The 19,517-nt window shown below is 45.6% G+C and overlaps 1 protein-coding gene across 2 annotated transcripts in view; it reads right to left on the reverse strand.

Moving 5' to 3' along the window:
• LOC138666912 (oocyte zinc finger protein XlCOF7.1-like) overlaps nucleotides 1-19,517 on the reverse strand; it is a 124,908-nt gene that overhangs the window by 33,457 nt on the left and 71,934 nt on the right. The window contains exon 1 of one of the 2 annotated variants that reach the window (XM_069755097.1): nucleotides 11,154-11,199. The exons of the other annotated variant lie outside the window; for it this stretch is intronic. The gene's annotated coding sequence lies outside the window, so the exon portion shown is untranslated. Of the gene's footprint in view, nucleotides 1-11,153; nucleotides 11,200-19,517 lie in introns of those variants that run through there. 2 annotated transcript variants of the gene reach the window in all.

A 19,517-nucleotide genomic window follows, 5' to 3' on the forward strand; every position in this document is an offset into this window, starting at 1 on the left:
AATATTTTTTTTTTCTGCTTTATTTAGGAATTTTTTTTTTTATTTTTTTTTACAAGTGTGGAAATTTTTTTTTTCACTTTTTCACTTTGTCCCAGGGGGACATCACAGATCACCGATCTGACAGTGTGCACAGCACTCTGTTAGATCGGTGATCTGACATACAGCCGGGCAGGATTAGAGCTGCAGCTGCAGCCTGATCCTGACCCGGAAGTGCTCCCTGCAGGACCCGGATGCAGCCCGGCGGCCATTTTGGATTCGGGGACTGCAGGGAGAAGACGCTCGGTACACGGTGAGTACATCACCGTGTACCGATCGTCTCAGGGAAGCCCGCAGGGAGCCCCCTCCCTGCGCGATGCTTCCCTGCACCGCCGGCACACCGCGATCATCTTTGATCGCGGTGTGCCGGGGGTTAATGTGCCGGGAGCGGTCCGTGACCGCTCCTGGCAGATAGTGCCGGATGTCAGCTGCGATAGGCAGCTGACACCCGGCCGCGTTCGGCCGCGCTCCCCCCGTGAGCGCGGCCGATCGCATATGACGTACTATCCCGTCCCTGGGAATTAAGTCCCAGGTCACCTGGACGGGATAGTACGTCATATGGGATTAAGGGGTTAATATTAATGTTAATATAATGTTATGGTTTCATGTTGGGTCATTTATATTAGATTTATGTGGATTTCTTTAGCAGTACTGCACACCATAGTCACATGGGCACTTTACCGTAGTTTTACACAGCAGTTTTATAGAGATGGGGGCATTCATTAGACTATATACGGCAACACGGTTGGGTCCTGGCCGTAGGGTGTGCGCATGCGCCGCTTGGATCGCTCCGGACCTCCCCAATCTGGTCTCCTGTGGTGTTGTCTGACTTGTGCTCCGGATTTTGCCTGGGCGCAATGCTGACGGGCCACTGACCGGCGAGGGGAGGTCCTTGTTTTGGCAGCGATTACAGGCGCCGGATGCGCCGTAGTACCCACGTGTCCAGTATTTACATCTGACGTCGTGGGCGCGTGACTAGGAGTCGCTATTATATGATTGGTCGGTGAGGATGTTCCTCTTTGGCAGCGATTACAGGCGCCGGATGCGCCGTTATACTCACGTGGGCAATGTTTACATCTGACGTCAGGGACGCGTGACTATGAGTCACTATTGTATGATTGGCTGGTGGGGATGTTAAAAGGACCGCTTACCTCCCTGTATGGTACACGCCCCCGGAAGAAGAACAGGCGAAACGCGCGTCGCGGTGGGCTGCGCACTAGGACGCGGGCACATCACGGTAATATACCTACGTTTAATTACCACGTAAAGTATATTGGCAGCATTTAGGTAGTGTTTAGGTGGTTTTTTTGACACTTTACCAGTAAAACCTTGGCTGTTCTGCCATTTAGGCTTGTGCCAGTGGCTTGAAACTGAAGGATAGGATTGGGAGACTCTGGGTATGTGTCTTATTTGTAAAACAATATACTAGCCATGTATGGATATATTCTGTCATATACTTACATGGTTTATGTGATTGTTGCTTTTGCTCCTAGTGACCTTTAGCTGTGCCTGAGGTACTTAGATATTTATAATGTATGTTTAATTGTGTTTATTGGCATAATAAAATTTGGTATATTTTACATTCCTTGTACCATCAGTGTATTTTCTTTGGTGGTACTGTTGGTTAGTTGTTGTTACGGAATGTGATCAAGCTTTTTGCTTAGGTCATTTGGATTAATATGTATAAGACAGTACCAGCTGCCTACTCAAGAATGGGCACGATACCTGACCCCAGGGCTGAGAGGCAAAGCTCTGAAGGCGTTTGCTGCCCTCCCTCAAGAACAAGATGGTGACTATGAGGCCATCAAGCAGGCCCTCATAGCCAAGTACCAGCTTACGCCCGAGGTGTACCATAGAAAGTTCCGGAACCTCCAACGTGGCCCACATGACAGCTACGGCGATGTGGTGCATAGACTCAGGTCCCACTTTAACCAGTGGATCCAAGGACTGTCAGAGACCACCTTTGAGCAGCTGGGAGACCTGATGATCAAAGACCAGTTCTTACATCTTTGCCCAGCTGAGGTGTGACAGTTCGTGATGGACAGAGAACCCAAAGACGTGACAAAAGCAGCACAGATTGCCGATGCCTATGAGGCCAACCGTAGATCGGAAGTGCGGAAGCCAGTCACCACCAGCTGGAGAGGGGGTAAACCTGCAACCAACGCCAGTATCCCTGCCAGCCAACACACCAAAGGTCCTGTCCTCGTGGCCAACAGCACAAGACCTACCACCGAACCTCGCCAGTTCTTCTGCAAGCGGACTGGTCATATCAGTCCCTACTGTCCAGACAAGCAGAAGAACCCCCCAGCCAAGGCCCCAGGGCCTAATGCAGTAGTTCTTTTGGTGGGTGGGGTTTATGGGAGGGTGTGTGACAACGTACAGCACGTCACTGTGGGAGGCCATGTCGCTACAGGCCTCAAGGACACCGGGGCTGAACGGACCCTCATCCGACCCGAACTGGCGGCCCCTGAAGAGATCATTCCGGGGAAAACCCTAACTGTCACTGGGATTGGGGGCATCAGCTGTCCCTTACCAATGGCCCGGGTTTATATTGATTGGGGTGCTGGGAGCGGAGTGAAGGATGTGGGGCTGTCTGATAATTTGCCCACTGATGTTTTATTGGGGACTGATTTGGGGAGGATGGTTGCATACTACGTTCCTGACACCCCTCCCCAATCTGCTAATAAGGGTAACATTAACTCTGATGATGATAATGATGATGGGAAATCGCATGTGTTACCTGACCATGCTTTATCTTGTAATGATGCATCTGATAACCATTTTTTCCCTAGTATTGAAGGTGAAAATGTTGTACCTGTGCCAACTGAACCTAATAATGATTTTTCTGTGAAAGTTGATGTGTCCATAGGTACAGGAATGCTCAGCCCCGTCGCTCTGCGGAGTGAGACGGCTGAGGAACCCCTAGCAGGGGCAAGTGTCGGTGTTACAGGAAATGGGGAGATGCATGGAAACCGTGAGGAAGGTGAGACCATGCAATTGACCAGTGCCACCGAGGAAGGTAACTGGCCCATAAGTAGCACTGCTCCTGAGGTAATGGGGGCGGATGGGGAAGTAGTAACCATAGCAGCGTCGGCTGATGGGTCTGTCGAAATCCCCGGGAGACAGCTTACATAGCTGCTGTCACCCGCAGTCAGAGTGCCCGGAACGCAGATAACTGTCTGCCTTCCGGACCCTCCTCAGTCATCGTTGTGACTGAACCAGAGGTGGACCCACAGCAGGTCCCAGAGGGTTCATGTGGGGAAGGGACCCTGACGTCACTTCTGGCTTCCCGTAGCCAGGAGTTTCAGGCCGCTCTTCACGCAGATGCAAGCCTAGAGAGTTTGAGACAACTCGCCGAGACGCCCACCTCCTTGACTGATAAGGAGAGGGTGTTCTGGGAACGAGGAAGGTTGTACCGGGAGACAGTACCCGGAGAATCGCAAAAGGAGTGGTTGACAGCTAGTCATCCCGCAGCAATTCCGGGGTGAGTTGTTACGGATTGCCCATGAGATCCCGGTAGCTGGACACTTGGGGATCAGCAAAACAAAGGCCCGGCTGTCTCAACACTTCTATTGCCCTAAGATGGGGACAGATGTGTCAAACTACTGCCGCTCCTGTACCACCTGTCAAAGAGTGAAGAAGGCGGGGCCTGCTCTTAAGGCTCCCCTGATCCCTTTGCCAGTGATTGAGGAGCCTTTCCAGAGGATCGCGGTGGACATTGTGGGCCCGCTGGCCATCCCCAGCAGCTCTGGAAAGCAATACATCCTTACTGTGGTAGACTACGCTACCCGGTACCCAGAGGCAGTAGCTCTGTCGTCAACTAGGGCAGATAAGGTGGCGGATGCCCTGTTGGCTATCTTTGCACGTGTAGGATTTCCCAGGGAGATGCTTTCTGATCAAGGGACCCAATTCATGTCTCGCCTAATGTAAGAGAATGCAGGTGAAGCACCTGGTATCGAGTGCGTATCACCCACAGACCAATGGCTTGTGTGAACGCTTCAATGGTACCCTCAATCAGATGCTATGCATGATGGTTGAGACCCAAGGGCGCGACTGGGAGCGGTACCTCCCCCACCTGCTATTCGCTTACCGAGAGGTTCCGCAGGCCTCGACGGGGTTCTCCCCCTTCGAGCTCCTGTATGTCAGGCGAGTCCGGGGACCCCTTGGGTTGGTAAGGGAATCCTGGGAAAAGGAGCCGAACCCTTCTGAAGTGTCCATAGTGGAGTATGTCATGCGCTTCCGTGACAAGATGCAGACCTTGATGCAGTTGGTGCATGACAACATGACGCAGGCTCAGGCTGACCAGAAGCACTGGTACGACCAGAATGCCCGGGAGCGGACCTACCACGTGGGTCAAAAGGTGTCGGTGCTGGTCCCCGTGCCAAAGAATAAGCTTCAGGCAGCCTGGGAGGGCCCGTAAGTCGTCCACCAACCGCTCAACCCGGTCACCTACGTGGTCACGCTTGACCACGCTCGGGGTAGGCGAAAGGCCTTTCACATCAACATGATGAAGGCTCATCACGAACGTGAACCTTTCGTCCTACCGGACTGCAGCTTACCCGAAGACGGGGAGGAAGACACCCTCCTGGACATGCTGGGCAAAGCCAAGGCCGGTGGGTCCATCGAGGATGTGGAGGTAAGCGCCTCACTAACCGAACTCCAGCGGTCGCAGTTGCGTTCCAAGCTGGAACCCTTCCGGGCCGTGTTCTCTAACCGACCTGGAAGGACTGAGTTAGCAGTCCACGAGGTGGTCACCGGGAATCATGCCCCACTACGGCGAACACCCCATCGAATCTCCGACCAGGTGCAGCAGGTTATGCGCCAGGAGATCGATGAGATGTTACAGCTGGGGGTGATTCGACGGTTAAAGAGCGCATGGGCCTCACCTGTAGTTTTCGTGCCAAAGAAGGACCAGATCACCCAGTTCTGCGTGGACTACAGGGGGCTCAACGCCATCACAGCCTCTGACGCGCACCCAATGCCGCGCATCGAGGAGCTGCTTGAGAGGTTAGCTGGCGCAAAATACCTGACCATAATGGATCTGAGTCAAGGATACTGGCAGATTCCCCTGAGCCCCGAGGCGCAGGAGAAGTTTACATTTATCACACCCTTTGGACTGTATGAGTCCACGGTCATGCCCTTCGGAATGAAAAAGGCCCCTGCCACTTTCCAGCGGATGGTCAACCTCCTGCTTCATGGACTGGAGAAGTACGCAGTGGCGTACTTGGATGACATTGCCATCTTCAGTTCCTCCTGGGAGAAACACCTGCAGCATCTCGAGGAGGTGCTCAGGCGAACTCACCAAGCTGGACTGACTATCAAGCCGGGAAAGTGCCAGATGGGCATGAGTGAGGTCCACTACCTGGGGCACCGGGTAGGCGGAGGCACCCTAAAGCCAAAGCCTGAGAAAGAGGGAGCGATCGTGAACTGGCCCATCCCCAGGACCAAGAAACAGGTGATGTCCTTCCTGGGCACTGCAGGGTACTATAGGCGCTTCGTACAGCACTATAGTAGCCTGGCAAAACCTTTGACAGACCTTACCAGGAAGAAGCTACCCCACATCGTCAACTGGACCGACGGCTGTGAGGGGGCCTTCCAAGCGTTGAAAACAGCGCTGTGCAACGCCCGTGTTGAAAGCAGTCAACAGCAGTCGACCGTTCTTTGTGCAGACTGACGCCAGCGAGTTTGGCCTCGGTGCTGTGCTCAGTCAGGTTGACTCGGGTGACCAAGAGCACCCCGTGTTGTACCTGAGCCGGAAACTTTTGCTGAGGGAAGTGTGAGGATAATGTATAATATAAGTTTTAGTTTCTCTTGCCAGCACATATAGGGTGGGATTTGCCCCCCCCCTCACTCTATATTTTGCTGAGGTTTTATTGCTTCTTGTTGCAAATTCCAGGTTTGGAGCAACTTACTCATTCCCTCCCACAAAAGGAATTTGTACAACCGCTGTAGCTGCAATAGACAATTGTACCAGCTAAAACTGGTCTGATATCTCTCTCAAGACATGCGGTTCTTTGTCCTCTTATAGTAAGATATTGGGCCAACGATTTTAGCTAGGAAAATAAGTCCATTTTGCGAATTTCCATCGGCGGATCTATCAGCCACTGTAAGCGCGAGCCTCTAATTCCAACAGGTAAAAAAGTATGGATTTCTCCGGAAGTGTGTCTCAACTAGCCAGAACTTGGTACCAATAGAAAGCCAATTGTAAAATAAGAAGAATGAGCGGTGTGCTGGGATTTTGACATGTTCTAGAGTGGAGATACGAGCATTATACAAATTTGTGTTAAATTCGGTAAGTCTGAGGAGAGGGGAGGGTCTGAGGAAACCAACGCTTTTAGTGATGTCACCAGGCTGAGCTATAAGTTACCCAGCAGTCAGTTTTACCTGAGGAGCTCTTACTGCTAGCCCTGATGCATTGGGATATTTGGGAACTCCGCCCACTAGCCTGGTTGCCTGCAATGTCCTGAACACATGTAAGTGTTAATTTCTCATTTAACCCCTGTTATTTTTATAATTACCTTGTACAGATTTTCAATTGTCTCATATTGTAACATCTTTATATACCTTTTTGTAAACACTGCCTTAATCTTTTGGAGTAAAATATTTAAATTACTAGTTTTCGTTCTTCCTGCTCTAAAACGTACCCTAGGTCTTCTAAAGGGAATTACGCTACTGTTTTGGGTTAGCTTCGGACCCGTTTAATCGAAGCTGGTGGCAGCATACCTTGTTCTGTGCCTTTGGGAGTCGTCGTAGCGATGGCGGCGTTGATAATTATTGTTCCTGCCCGAGTGGGAGTAGTTATATCGCCTCGCTGCAGCGTGCCCAATAGCCTGTACAAAGCAGACAGCCTTTCTGGCGACTAATTACCCTAGGTGCAGTACCTAACCTGACCTGAGGGTAAGGGGGGCGCCAGAGAGCTGCAAGTTCAAGCTGAACTGTAAAGCGGGATATACATAAATCCCTGCAGTTCGTGTTATATTGCAGAGCAGTGGGATAACTAAAATAAGCCCATGCTGTAAACGGATAGGCCAATAGCCTGGTGTTTGTTTTCATCACATAGTTAGCAGTGGAAGGATAACTAAGATAAGCCCCCTGCACACGTGATAGCCGTCTGTTGGCCTAAAGTCACCCCGATCCGTGACGTAGGGGTGACGGTCACGGTGTGAATCGTGACACCATCTCTTCAGGAAAGCCTACAACCTGCAATAACCACTCTGCTGCCTCACCAACCACCCGAGCTGCCGCCTCACCACCACCAGTGCTGCAGGACCCCGACCTCCTGTCTCTTCCCCATTATCCCAAAGAATCTAAGTCCGCAAGGATAGGGTCCTCTCCCCTCCATACCAGTCTGTCATTGTAAATTTGTTTATTGTTAACGATATCTATAACCCTATATGTAACCCCTTTTCTCATGTACAGCACCATGGAATTAATGGTGCTATATAAATAAATAATAATAATAATAACAACGTATCTTCTTACCATTTTTAAGGACATAACTGAAGTTGTAGGGTTGTAAATTCATGCAATACAATGGTTTATGGGACTGAATTGATATTACAATTATTGTACTAAGCTTCGTTCTTGTATTCAAGTACTCTTGGTTCTGGTCATGTATTCATATACCGTATATACTCGAGTATAAGCCGACCTGAGTATAAGCCGACCCCCCTACTTTTGCCACAAAAAACTGGGAAAACTTATCGAGTATAAGCCTAGGGTAGGAAATGCAGCAGCTACCGGTGAATTTCAAAAATAAAAATAGATGCTCCATACCGTTCATTATTGCCCCATAGGATGCTCCATATAAAGCTGTGCCACATATAATGCTCCATACCAATGATTATTGCCCCATAGATGCTCTGTATAAAGCTGTGCCACATATAATGCTGCATACCGTTCATTATTGCCCCATAGATGTGCCATATAAAACTGTGCCATATAGTGCTCTGCACGGTTCATTATTGCCCCATAGATGCTCCTTATAAAGCTCTGCCATATAGTGCTCTGCACCGTTCATTTGTGCCCCATAGATGCTCCTTATAAAGCTGTGCTACCGGGATATATAATGTTGCAATAAAAAAAAAATGCCATACTCACCTCTTTTGCTTGCAGCTCCCGGCGTCTCGTCCCGGCGTCTCTCCGCACTGACTGATCAGGCAGAGGGCGGCGCGCACACTATATGCGTCATCGCGCCCTGTGACCTGCACAGTCAGAGCGGAGAGACGCCAGGAAGATGGAGCGGCGCCCGGCGGGTGGAACGGGGATAGGTGAATATGCGATACTTACCTGCTCCCGGCGTCCCCCTCCTTCTCCCGGACAGCTGGTCTTCGGTGCCGCAGCCTCTTCCTCTATCAGCGGTCACCGTTACCGCTGATTAGAGAAATGAATATGCGGCTCCACCCCGATGGGAGTGGAGTCCATATTCATTTCTCTAATGAGCGGTCCCACGTGACCGCTGAACAGGGGAAGAGCTGCGGCACCCGAAGACCGTGGGACTGCAGGGACAGCTCCAGGATCGCCGGGGCTAGGTGAGTATGCCTCAGCCCTCTCTCCCCCTCACCCGCCGACCGTGACTCGAGTATAAGCCGAGAGGGGCACTTTCAGCCCAAAAATTTGGGCTGAAAATCTCGGCTTATACTCGAGTATATACGGTACTTGTTGTGGTTCTGGTGACATAGTCAAGTACTGATAGAGGTTCTGGTGATGTATCAATTTAATGATGATGGTTCTCGTGGTATAGTCAAGTACTGATGGTGGGTCCGTTCATGTATTCATGTACTGATGGTGGTTCAGATAATTATCTGGTATTTTGCTCACTGGTGTTATGTTTGCCTTGTTTCACTGTGCTTTCTTCTACTGCTGCATGACCTAGGACCGTGCTCTGTGATCCACTATCTTACTAGTATTTTGATCCCTGGACATTTAACTGATGATTTTCTTTTATCACCTATGACGTACTCTCCTGACCTCGGAAATTTTGATCACCCAGCCTTGCGGGTTGTCCATGAGGAGTGACTAGCGTCACACATATACAGTGTATGGGGGGGGGATGGGGGTATTGTTGGAACATTATACTGTGGGGGGGAATGGCTGTACTGTCAGAACCATAGTGACCTATGATGCTTTGATCACAGAACAAGGCTCCATAGGTTGTACTATGATGGTGAACGAAAGATTGTCTCTTGTCTAAATTCATTTATTTCTCTCTTTTCAGGTTTTTCAGCTTGCCATTTTTGGACAAGGTTGGATTTTGTGGACTCCTGAAAACCAGCAAGAAGGTTTTAAAAATTATTTCAATAATTTGGTCAACTAGGGGGCAGGGGAGTAGATTTTTAAAAATGAAATATTTTCTGGTGACGTAGTCAAGTACTGATTCAGGTTCTGGTGATGTATCAATTTAATGATGATGGTTCTGGTGGTGTAGTCAAGTACTGATGGTGGGTCTGTTCATGTATTCATGTACTGATGGTGGTTCAGATAATTACCCCAATATTTAGCCAGCTCCCTGCCTCAGACCAGTGCAAATTGTAGCTTCTTGCTCACTGGTGTTATGTTTGTTTATTTCAATAATTTGGTCAACTAGGGGGCAGGGGAGTTGTTTTTTAAAAATAAAATATTTTTCGGAGTGTTTTTGTCTTTCAGCTTACTGGATTAGTAATGGGGGTGTCTCCAACACTAACCCCTAGGATTGATGCCAGCTGACAAATTCCCCCAAAGAATTACCCCGATTGCCAACGCACCAATGCAATAGAGAAGAGCCAGGCAAAGTGCCAGAATTGGCGCATCTAATGTAATGCACCACTTCTGGGGTGGCTGAAAGCTGATATTTTTAGGATGGGAAGGGGCCAATATCCAGGGACCTTGCCAGCCTGATATCAGCCCCCAGCTGTCGGATTTAACTTGGCAGGTTATTAAACAAGGAGAACAATAATGGCATTCTGTGAGAACTTGTTTGGGCTTCTGTCCGCACATCCTGCAGTTGTCTGAATGGATCTAATGTGGAACCAGCGAAGCCGCATTCTGTACACAGCTGTTACATCACTGTTCACACCACAGAGACCCCAAAAGAGTCTCAGTGCTGAAGGGGTTAATGCCCCCCACACCCAGTAATGGAGAATAACCACATACTTCCACCCACAGAGCCTCACTCCACATAGAGAATAATGGAGCCTCAAGCACCGACCTCCACCCGCAGAGCCGCACTCCACATAGAGAATAATGGAGCCTCCAGCACCGACCTCCACCCGCAGAGCTGCACTCCACATAGAGAATAATGGAGCCTCCAGCACCGACCTCCACCTGCAGAGCCGCACTCCTCATAGAGAATAATGGAGCCTCCAGCACCGACCTCCACCCGCAGAGCCGCACTCCACAGAGAATAATGGAGCCTCCAGCACCGACCTCCACCCGCAGAGCCACACTCCACATAGAGAATAATGGAGCCTCCAGCACCGACCTCCACCCGCAGAGCCGCACTCCACATAGAGAATAATGGAGCCTCCAGCACCGACCTCCACCCGCAGAGCCGCACTCCTCATAGAGAATAATGGAGCCTCCAGCACTGACCTCCACCCGCAGAGCCGCACTCCACAGAGAATAATGGAGCCTCCAGCACCGACCTCCACCCGCAGAGCCACACTCCACATAGAGAATAATGGAGCCACCAGCACCGACCTCCACCCGCAGAGCCGCACTCCACATAGAGAATAATGGAGCCTCCAGCACCGACCTCCACCCGCAGAGCCGCACTCCACATAGAGAATAATGGAGCCTCCAGCACCGACCTCCACCCGCAGAGCCGCACTCCACATAGAGAATAATGGAGCCTCCAGCACCGACCTCCACCCGCAGAGCCGCACTCCACATAGAGAATAATGGAGCCTCCAGCACCGACCTCCACCCGCAGAGCCGCACTCCACATAGAGAATAATGGAGCCTCCAGCACCGACCTCCACCCGCAGAGCCGCACTCCACATAGAGAATAATGGAGCCTCCAGCACCGACCTCCACCCGCAGAGCCGCACTCCACATAGAGAATAATGGAGCCTCCAGCACCGACCTCCACCCGCAGAGCCGCACTCTACATAGAGAATAATGGGGCCTCCAGTACCTACCTCCACCCGCAGAGCCGCACTCCTCATATATGGCTGCTTTGTGTGCACAGGACCTGTGATGAGGTCACAGGAGGGGAGGAGTCAGGGGTCACATGATCAGGGGCCTCAGTGTATGCAGGACTCTGCTGTGCTGGTTGTCATGGTGCTGGATGAGGGGAAGTTTCTGTGTGGGGTCAGGAGGGGTTTTTTAGTGTGTATGGAGCGGAGCCGTGTGTGTATGAGGTGTACGGAGTGGAGCCATGTATGTACGAGGTGTACGGAGCGGAGCCTTGTGTGTACGAGGTGTACGGAGCGGAGCCGTGTGTGTACGAGGTGTACAGAGCGGAGCCGTGTGTGTACGAGGTGTACAGAGCGGAGCCGTGTGTGTACGAGGTGTACGGAGCGGAGCCGTGTGTACGAGGTGTACGGAGCGGAGCCGTGTGTACGAGGTGTACGGAGCGGAGCAGTGTGTGTACGAGGTGTACGGAGCGGAGCCGTGTGTACGAGGTGTACGGAGCGGAGCCGTGTGTGTACGAGGTGTACAGAGCGGAGCCGTGTGTGTACGAGGTGTACGGAGCGGAGCCGTGTGTGTACGAGGTGTACGGAGCGGAGCCGTGTGTACGAGGTGTACGGAGCGGAGCCGTGTGTACGAGGTGTACGGAGCAGAGCCGTGTGTGTACGAGGTGTACGCAGCGGAGCCGTGTGTACGAGGTGTACGGAGCGGAGCCGTGTGTGTACGAGGTGTACGCAGCGGAGCCGTGTGTACGAGGTGTACGGAGCGGAGCCGTGTGTACGAGGTGTACGGAGCGGAGCCGTGTGTACGAGGTGTACGGAGCGGAGCCGTGTGTGTACGAGGTGTACGGAGCGGAGCCGTGTGTACGAGGTGTACGGAGCGGAGCCGTGTGTGTACGAGGTGTACGGAGCGGAGCCGTGTGTACGAGGTGTACAGAGCGGAGCAGTGTGTGTACGAGGTGTACGGAGCGGAGCCGTGTGTACGAGGTGTACGGAGCGGAGCCGTGTGTACGAGGTGTACGGAGCGGAGCCGTGTGTACGAGGTGTATATTTGCGACGTCTTTATTAATCTACAGCCACAGTCGCAGAATGTCGGGGGAGGGCAGTACTCTCGCTCAATGAGGTCTAAGGCTACTTTCACACATCAGGTTTTTGCCATGATGCCGATAGACAGATCCGGCATAAAATGTGAAAAACTGATGAAACAGATCCGACTAGCGGAACCGGCGTAAAGCTGGATCCGTTACATCAGTTTTCCATCCGTTTCTTCCTTTTTTTATCCATTTTTTGACAGATCCGGTTTTTTAAAACGCCCCTGGGAGGCCCCAAAATGTAAATTGGGCCGGCCAATTGGTACTGAGCATGCTCAGATTAAAAAACCAGATCAGGTCACCGGATCCGGCACATTCCAGCGCCCATAGACTTCCATTGTAGCAAAAAGCCAGAAGCGCTGGAGACAAAAAAAAAAACAAAACTTTACTATAGACGTTTTTTCCAGATGCCAGAATGGAAATAGGAAAGTGCAGTTGAAAACCCGTAGAGGAATCCGCAGAAGAAACCGCGTGAAGATCCACAGTGAAAACCGCAGTGATTTTGCACTGCGGATTTTCCAAATCCGCTGCAGAAAAATCGGCAGCAAAATCCGCATCGTGTGCACATAGCCTAAGGGGGACGTACTAAAAAGAGTGAAGAAAAGGAAGATGATAATTTATAGGTCCAAAGAGATGGAGAGAAATCAAAGATATCTTATGGATCTTAGATATGAAATGAAAATTAATTATATGTAGAGAATTAGGAAATCAACATGGATCCCATATAAACAGGTGGATATTATATTCCCTGAGCTTTATAGGGGGAATGAACATGAAATATATGTAGATAATAGAGGAATGAACACATGTCCCATATAAACAGGTGTATATTATATTCCCTGAGCTTTATAGGAGGGGAATGAACATGGAATATATGTAGATAATAGAGGAGTGATCACATATCCCATATAAACAGGTGGATATTATATTCCCTGAGCTTTATAGGGGGGGGGAATGAACATGGAATATATGTAGATAATAGGGGAATGACCACATATCCCATATAAACAGGTGTATATTATATTCCCTGAGCTTTATAGGGGGGGAATGAACATGGAATATATGTAGATAATAGAGGAATGAACACATATCCAATATAAACAGGTGGATATTATACTCCCTGAGTTATATAGGTGGGGAATGAACATGGAATATATGTAGATAATAGGGGAATGACCACATATCCCATATAAACAGGTGTATATTATATTCCCTGAGCTTTATAGGGGGGGAATGAACATGAAATATATGTAGATAATAGGAGAATGAACACATATCCCATATAAACAGGTGGATATTATATTCCCTGAGCTTTATAGGGGGGGAATGAACATGAAATATATGTAGATAATAGGAGAATGAACACATATCCCATATAAACAGGTGGATATTATATTCCCTGAGCTTTATAGGAGGGGAATGAACATGGAATATATGTAGATAATAGAGGAATGAACACATATCCCATATAAACAGGTGGATATTATATTCCCTGAGCTTTATAGGAGGGGAATGAACATGAAATATATGTAGATAATAGTGGAATGATCACATATCCCATATAAACAGGTGAATATTATATTCCCTGAGCTTTATAGGGGGAAATGAACATGGATTATATGTAGAGAATAGGGGAATGAACACATATCCCATATAAACAGGTGGATATTATATTCCCTGAGCTTTATAGGAGGGGAATGAACATGGAATATATGTAGATAATAGAGGAATGAACACATATCCTATATAAACAGGTGGATATTATATTCCCTGAGCCTGATAGGTGGGGAATGAACATGAAATATATGTAGATAATAGAGGACTGATCACATATCCCATATAAACAGGTGGATATTATATTCCCTGAGCTTTATAGGGGGGGAATGAACATGGAATATATGTAGAGAATAGAGGAGTGATCACATATCCCATATAAACAGGTGTATATTATATTCCCTGAGCTTTATAGGAGGGGAATGAACATGGAATATACGTAGATAATAGAGGAATGAACACATATCCCATATAAACAGGTGAATATTATATTCCCTGAGCTTTATAGGTGGGGAATGAACATGGAATATATGTAGATAATAGAGGAGTGATCACATATCCCATATAAACAGGTGGATATTATATTCCCTGAGCTTTATAGGAGGGAATGAACATGAAATATATGTAGATAATAGAGGAATGAACACATATCCCATATAAACCGGTGGATATTATATTCCCTGAGCTTTATAGGGGGGGGGGGATGAACTTGGAATATATGTAGATAATAGAGGAATGACCACATATCCCATATAAACAGGTGTATATTATATTCCCTGAGCTTTATAGGGGGGGAATGAACATGGAATATATGTAGATAATAGAGGAATGAACACATATCCCATATAAACAGGTGAATATTATATTCTCTGAGCTTTATAAGAGGGGAATGAACATGGAATATATGTAGAGAATAGAGGAGTGATCACATATCCCATATAAACAGGTGAATATTATATTCCCTGAGCTTTATAGGTGGGGAATGAACATGGAATATATGTAGATAATAGAGGAGTGATCACATATCCCATATAAACAGGTGGATATTATATTCCCTGAGCTTTATAGGAGGGAATGAACATGAAATATATGTAGATAATAGAGGAATGAACACATATCCCATATAAACCGGTGGATATTATATTCCCTGAGCTTTATAGGAGGGGAATGAACATGGAATATATGTAGATAATAGAGGAATGACCACATATCCCATATAAACAATTGAATATTATATTCCCTGAGCTTTATAGGGGGGGGAATGAACATGGAATATATGTAGATAATAGAGGAATGACCACATATCCCATATAAACAGGTGTATATTATATTCCCTGAGCTTTATAGGAGGGGAATGAACATGAAATATATGTAGATAATAGGGGAATGATCACATATCCCATATAAACAGGTGGATATTATATTCCCTGAGCTTTATAGGAGGGGAATGAACATGGAATATATGTAGATAATAGAGGAATGAACACATATCCCATATAAACAGGTGTATATTATATTCCCTGAGCCTGATAGGTGGGGAATGAACATGAAATATATGTAGATAATAGAGGAGTGATCACATATCCCATATAAACAGGTGGATATTATATTCCCTGAGCTTTATAGGGGGGGAATGAACATGGAATATATGTAGAGAATAGAGGAGTGATCACATATACCATATAAACAGGTGGATATTATATTCCCTGAGCTTTATAGCAGGGGAATGAACATGGAATATATGTAGAGAATAGGGGAATGAACACATATCCCATATAAACAGGTGTATATTATATTCCCTGAGCTTTATAGGTGGGGAATGAACATGGAATATATGTAGATAATAGAGGAGTGATCACATATCCCATATAAACAGGTGGATATTATATTCCCTGAGCTTTATAGGGGGGGAATGAACATAGAATATATGTAGATAATAGAGGAATGAACACATGTCCCATATAAACAGGTGGATATTATATTCCCTGAGCTTTATAGGGGGGGAATGAACATGGAATATATGTAGATAAAGGAGTGATCACATATCCCATATAAACAGGTGGATATTATATTCCCTGAGCTTTATAGGAGGGGAATGAACATGGAATATATGTAGATAATAGAGGAATGAACACATATCCCATATAAACAGGTGGATATTATATTCCCTGAGCTTTATAGGGGGGGAATGAACATGGAATATATGTAGATAAAGGAGTGATCACATATCCCATATAAACAGGTGGATATTATATTCCCTGAGCTTTATAGGAGGGGAATGAACATGGAATATATGTAGATAATAGAGGAATGAACACATATCCCATATAAACAGGTGGATATTATATTCCCTGAGCTTTATAGGGGGGAATGGACATGGAATATATGTAGATAATAGAGGAGTGATCACATATCCCATATAAACAGGTGGATATTATATTCCCTGAGCTTTATAGGTGGGGAATGAACATGGAATATATGTAGATAATAGAGGAATGAACACATATCCCATATAAACAGGTGGATATTATATTCCCTGAGCTTTATAGGGGGGAATGGACATGGAATATATGTAGATAATAGAGGAATGAACACATATCCCATATAAACAGGTGGATATTATAATCCCTGAGCTTTATAGGAGGGGAATGAACATGGATTATATGTAGATAATAGAGGAGTGATCACATATCCCATATAAACAGGTGGATATTATATTCCCTGAGCTTTATAGGAGGGGAATGAACATGGAATATATGTAGATAATAGAGGAATGAACACATATCCCATATAAACAGGTGGATATTATATTCCCTGAGCTTTATAGGGGGGGAATGAACATGGAATATATGTAGATAAAGGAGTGATCACATATCCCATATAAACAGGTGGATATTATATTCCCTGAGCTTTATAGGAGGGGAATGAACATGGAATATATGTAGATAATAGAGGAATGAACACATATCCCATATAAACAGGTGGATATTATATTCCCTGAGCTTTATAGGGGGGAATGGACATGGAATATATGTAGATAATAGAGGAGTGATCACATATCCCATATAAACAGGTGGATATTATATTCCCTGAGCTTTATAGGTGGGGAATGAACATGGAATATATGTAGATAATAGAGGAATGAACACATATCCCATATAAACAGGTGGATATTATATTCCCTGAGCTTTATAGGGGGGAATGGACATGGAATATATGTAGATAATAGAGGAATGAACACATATCCCATATAAACAGGTGGATATTATAATCCCTGAGCTTTATAGGAGGGGAATGAACATGGATTATATGTAGATAATAGAGGAGTGATCACATATCCCATATAAACAGGTGGATATTATATTCCCTGAGCTTTATAGGAGGGGAATGAACATGGAATATATGTAGATAATAGAGGAATGAACACATATCCCATATAAACAGGTGGATATTATATTCCCTGAGCTTTATAAGGGGGGAATGAACATGGAATATATGTAGATAATAGAGGAATGACCACATATCCCATATAAACAGGTGGATATTATATTCCCTGAGCTTTATAGGAGGGGAATGAACATGGAATATATGTAGATAATAGAGGAATGACCACATATCCCATATAAACAGGTGGATATTATATTCCCTGTGCTTTATAAGGGAGGAATGAACATGGAATATATGTAGATAATAGAGGAATGACCACATATCCCATATAAACAGGTGGATATTATATTCCCTGTGCTTTATAAGGGGGGAATGAACATGGAATATATGTAGATAATAGAGGAATGAACACATATCCCATATAAACAGGTGTATATTACATTCCCTGAGCTTTATAGGAGGGGAATGAACATGGATTATATGTAGATAATAGAGGAGTGATCACATATCCCATATAAACAGGTGGATATTATATTCCCTGAGCTTTATAGGAGGGGAATGAAAATGGAATATATGTAGATAATAGAGGAATGACCACATATCCCATATAAACAGGTGGATATTATATTCCCTGTGCTTTATAAGGGAGGAATGAACATGGAATATATGTAGATAATAGAGGAATGACCACATATCCCATATAAACAGGTGGATATTATATTCCCTGTGCTTTATAAGGGGGGAATGAACATGGAATATAAGTAGATAATAGAGGAATGAACAGATATCCCATATGAACAGGTGGATATTATATTCCCTGAGCTTTATAGGAGGGGAATGAACATGGAATATATGTAGATAATAGAGGAATGAACACATATCCCATATAAACAGGTGGATATTATATTCCCTGAGCTTTATAGGGGGGGAATGAACATGGAATATATGTAGATAATAGAGGAATGAACACATATCCCATATAAACAGGTGGATATTATATTCCCTGTGCTTTATAAGGGAGGAATGAACATGGAATATATGTAGATAATAGAGGAATGACCACATATCCCATATAAACAGGTGGATATTATATTCCCTGTGCTTTATAAGGGGGGAATGAACATGGAATATATGTAGATAATAGAGGAATGAACACATATCCCATATAAACAGGTGTATATTACATTCCCTGAGCTTTATAGGTGAGGAATGAATATGGAATATATGTAGATAATAGAGGAATGAACAGATATCCCATATAAACAGGTGGATATTATATTCCCTGAGCTTTATAGGAGGGGAATGAACATGGAATATATGTAGATAATAGAGGAATGAACACATATCCCATATAAACAGGTGGATATTATATTCCCTGAGCTTTATAGGGGGGGAATGAACATGGAATATATGTAGATAATAGAGGAATGAACACATATCCCATATAAACAGGTGGATATTATATTCCATGAGCTTTATAGGTGGGGAATGAACATGGAATATATGTAGATAATAGAGGAATGAACACATATCCCATATAAACAGGTGGATATTATATTCCCTGAGCTTTATAGGGGGGAATGAACATGAAATATATGTAGAGAATAGGAGAATGAACACATATCCCATATAAACAGGTGTATATTATATTCCCTGAGCTTTATAGGAGGGGAATGAACATGGATTATATGTAGATAATAGAGGAGTGATCACATATCCCATATAAACAGGTGGATATTATATTCCCTGAGCTTTATAGGAGGGGAATGAACATGGAATATATGTAGATAATAGAGGAATGAACACATATCCCATATAAACAGGTGGATATTACATTCCCTGAGCTTTATAGGTGAGGAATGAACATGGAATATATGTAGATAATAGAGGAATGAACCGATATCCCATATAAACAGGTGGATATTATATTCCCTGAGCTTTATAGGAGGGGAATGAACATGGAATATATGTAGATAATAGGGGAATGATCACATATCCCATATAAACAGGTGGGTATTATATTCCCTGAGCGTTATAGGGGGGGAATGAACATGGAATATATGTAGATAATAGGAGAATGAACACATATCCCATATAAACAGGTGGATATTATATTCCCTGAGCTTTATAGGTGGAAATGTACATGGAATATATGTAGATAATAGAGGAATGAACACATATCCCATATAAACAGGTGGATATTATATTCCCTGAGCTTCATAGGAGGAATGAACATGGAATATATGTAGATAATAGGAGAATGAACACATATCCCATATAAACAGGTGGATATTATATTCCCTGAGCTTTATAGGGGGGGGATGAACATGGAATATATGTA

Source organism: Ranitomeya imitator, chromosome 2 (assembly GCF_032444005.1).
Source record: "Ranitomeya imitator isolate aRanImi1 chromosome 2, aRanImi1.pri, whole genome shotgun sequence".
Lineage (NCBI taxonomy): Eukaryota > Metazoa > Chordata > Amphibia > Anura > Dendrobatidae > Ranitomeya > Ranitomeya imitator.